This window comes from Austrofundulus limnaeus, unplaced genomic scaffold (assembly GCF_001266775.1).
Source record: "Austrofundulus limnaeus strain Quisiro unplaced genomic scaffold, Austrofundulus_limnaeus-1.0 Scaffold1246, whole genome shotgun sequence".
In the NCBI taxonomy this organism is placed as follows: domain Eukaryota; kingdom Metazoa; phylum Chordata; class Actinopteri; order Cyprinodontiformes; family Rivulidae; genus Austrofundulus; species Austrofundulus limnaeus.
The window spans coordinates 3,904-7,806 of record NW_013953648.1 but is presented as its reverse complement, the minus strand read 5'-3'; positions in this window follow the sequence as shown (position 1 = coordinate 7,806).

Below are 3,903 nucleotides of genomic sequence, written 5' to 3'. Positions count from 1 at the left end.
AAAATTAAAATGCAGTACTGTTAATAACTAATTATCTACTAGTCATCATTATCTTGAACAGCAGAAGGCATGGCTGTCAATGAATCACAACACGTGATCTATCCAACAGCACCCCTCCCAGATAAACACACTTATTGTGAAGGTATACATCCTGCTGACTGTTGCTTTGGGTCACGGTTCTGATTTCCCACAATGCTTTGTGTCTGCTTACGTAGCAGGAAGGTAATAGCAAAAACAGTTAACGTTTGTAATCCATTCTAAACTTTTGTATGTATTGATTTATTTTACTTTACAATCGGAGCTCCTTATTAAAAAAAATTAGACGCTGGAGCTCAATACTTGACATAATTGGTCGAAGCAATCGGCCAACCGGGTTAGAAATGATTTAAAGATGTTATGCTGATGACTGACATCTAGTGGTCAACTGGAGCAACTACATGAAAAACTTTAAATCCGAGCTCTTATTTTGAAGGGAAGATAGTTCCCTGTACTCCGTGCTTTCATTTCCTATCACAAATCAAATCTGTCATGTACCCAGAATGCATCGCTTCAGTTTTCCAATAAACARTTTTAAAATTACTTTATTGATGCTTCTTTAATGAAAAGTCTACAACAACAAAAAAAGAAAAAGACAAAGAAGCAGCTGAACTAGCAATCCTCAACAACTTTTTAAAGAAGCAGCCGAACTAGCAATCCTCAACAACTTTTTAAAGAAGCAGCCGAACTAGAAATCCTCAACATTTAAATTTTTACATCAGGAGCCAAAGGTCTGTTTCAGGAAATCACATCTCCAGCATGTTGTAGAATTAAGTTGTAAAAGAGTTCATACACTGCTAGTTTTTCTATGGCATAAGCGTTTTTGAAGTTACGGACCTAAATATTTTTCGCAAGCGCTTCAGAAATTGCAGAGCTAATTTTTGGATTAGCGCTGCCCACTACTGATGGGTACTGGAGAAGAGAGTGCGATCGATATTCGAACCTCAAATTCTGGAGGAACAAGGCGAGTTCTGTCCTGGCCATGGGACACCAGCTCTTTACCTTCACTAGGGTCCTCGGGGGGTCATGGGAGTTTGCTAATCCATTCGACATGTGTTTTGTGGATTTGGAGAAGGCATTCGAGCGTGTTCCTTGAGGTAAACTGTGCGGGGATTGTGGGTCAGTTGTTATGAGCCATTCAGTCTCTGTACAAGCGGTGCAAGAGTTTGGTTTTCATTATAAGCAGTAAGATGGACCCCTTCATGGTGGGAGTTGGACTCCAGGGTTGCCAGTTGTCACCAAATCTGTTCATAAGCAGCTGGGATGAGGATCAGCACCTCCAAATCTGAGTCCGTGGTCCTCAGTCAGAAAAGGGTGGATTGCTCTCTCTGGGTTGGGGGTAAAGTTCTGACTCAAGTGGAGGAGTTAAAGTATCTCGGGGTCTTGTTCACGAATGAGGGAAGAATGGAGTGGAGACTGATGGACTGAACGGTGCAGCTTCTGTTGTTGTGTGCACTTTGTACCTGAGCTGTAAGGCAAAGCTCTCTGTTTACCTATAGGTTCCTAACCTCACCTATGGTCACAACTTTTGGGTAGTGACCGAAAGAACAAAGCTCACAGATACAAGCAGCCAAAATGAGTTTTCTCTGAAGAGTAGCTGGACTCTCTCTCTAGGAGACAGGGTAAAAAGTTCAGTTATCCAGGAGAGACTCAGAGCAGAGCTGCTGCTCCTCCACATCTGGAGGAGCCAGTTGAGGTGGTTCATCTGGTAAGGATGGATGCCTCACAAGGGAGGTGCTTCAGACATGTCTGACTGGGAGGAGACCCCCAGGAAGACCAAGGACACGCTGGAGAGACTTTGTCTCTCAGCTGGCTTGGGAACACCTTGGAGTCCTCCCAGAAGAGCTCGAAGAGGTGGCTGGGGAAAGAGAGGTCTGGACATCTGGGTTTTTTTGCCACTTCAGTAGACAGCAGAACTGAATATCTGAATATTAGTATCTTAGCTTCTTCATCATCAGTGGCTTTTTTTAATATGAGAAAAAGAAAGAGAAAGAAAAAAGTGAAAAGTAATGAGGAAGAGTGAAAGAGAGATTAGAAGATTGTTGTCTGTCCTGTTCCCTCAAGTTCTCTCTGTGAAGTTTTTGTAAGTTTTGCTGCCATGACAGCCCACCTTTTGTTTAAATAAACTTTATTTTACATTTTGGATCTTGCCTGCACCCTGGGTCATTCTGCCTAAACCCCACAGAATGATCAGCTTAAGCACCCAGCCTGCAGGCAAGTTTTCTTTTTCTGGACTGCCTTTAAATAAGGAGGGTTCTCCCTCCACCTTCCACTGGGGATCTCCAGCGGTCCAGGCCTCTTCCACCTTCTGCTGGGGTGTTTTGGCAGTCCAGCCTTCCTCCTTCTGCTGGGGGTCTTCGGTGTCACCTGGCTTCCCTGTGGGGTCTCCTCCCACTGCCTCTGAGTCCCATCTCTGCCACCATGGGAGAACCAGGTGACGCATTCCCTGATCAAAGGATCTCTCACGATCCTCCAATAGACCTCATCCCTTGATGACAAAAGGCTCCTCTGCCAGCAGCTTGAGGACATCTTGGCTGGAAGTCCAGACCTGCTGCTCCTGCCTGGCCACCAGAAGGTCCTCAGTTATGCTCGGAGGGTCCTGGCTGAAAGCTCTGGCGCCCACCCTCCCACCCCACTTTTTCCTGGGTCTGCAGTGGCCGAGCCGGCTGCACCTGCTTCTGAGTCTACTGGGTTGCCTGAGTCTAGTGAATCACCTGAGTCTCTTCCTGAGTTTCTTGAGTTGGCGGTTCCAGTCCCTCCTGAATCAGTGGTTACAGTCCCAGTGTCTCCTGAGTTGGTGGTCCCAGTGTCTCCTGAGTTGATGGTCTCAGTGTCTCCTGAGTTGCCAGTCCATCTTCAGCGATCCATGAGGTTCATGGGTTGTCTGCCAGTGCCTCTCTATCATCTGGATTGGCTGCTGTTGCCTCCATGTCACCTTGGTTGTCACCCATCACCTCCTCTTCGCCTGGGTCGTCGCCCATCACCTCCTCATTGCCTGGGTTGTCACCCATCACCTCCCCTTCGCCTGGGTCATCACCTATCGCTTCCTCTTCGCCTGGGTCGTCGCCATCACCTCCTCATCACCTGGGTCATCGCCCATTACCTCCTCATTGCCTGGGTCATCACCCATCACCTCCTCATCCCCTGGGTTGTCGCCTATTGCCTCCCCTTCGCCTGGGTCATCACCCATTGCCTCCTTTTTGCCTGGGTCATCGCCCATCACCTCCTCATCACCTGGGTCGTCGCCCATCACCTCCTCATCGCCTGGGTCGTCACCCATCGCCTCCTCATCGCCTGGGTTGTTGCTCCTCGCCTCCTCATTGCCTGGGTCATCGCCCATCACCTCTTCATCGCCTGGGTCGTTGCCCATCACCTCCTCATCGCCTGGGTCGTCGCCCATCGCCTCCTCATTGCCTGGGTCATCGCCCATCACCTCTTCATCGCCTGGGTCTTCGCCCATCACCTCCTCATCGCCTGGGTCGTCGCCCATCACCTCCTTTTCGCCTGGGTCTTCGCCCATCACCTCCTCTTTGCCTGGGTTGTCGCCCTTCATCTCCTCGTCCCCTCTGTCACCTGTGTTCACCCTGCTGGCTCCATCAACATCTGCTGGCTCCTCTTCTGCCACCATCTCCTCCCTTGGCTCCTCATCTGCTCCCGCCTCCTCCCTTGGCTCCTCATCTGCTCCTGCCTCCTCCCTTGGCTCCTCGTCTGCTCCTGCCTCCTCCCTTGGCTCCTCGTCTGCTCCTGCCTCCTCCTTTGGCTCCTCGTCTGTTTCCTCCTCCTCCCTTGGCTCCACCTCTTCTCCCGCAACTCCCTTGGACCTGGGATGTTCTCTGGGCCGTCCTGCAGATCCTCTGCCCCATGTTG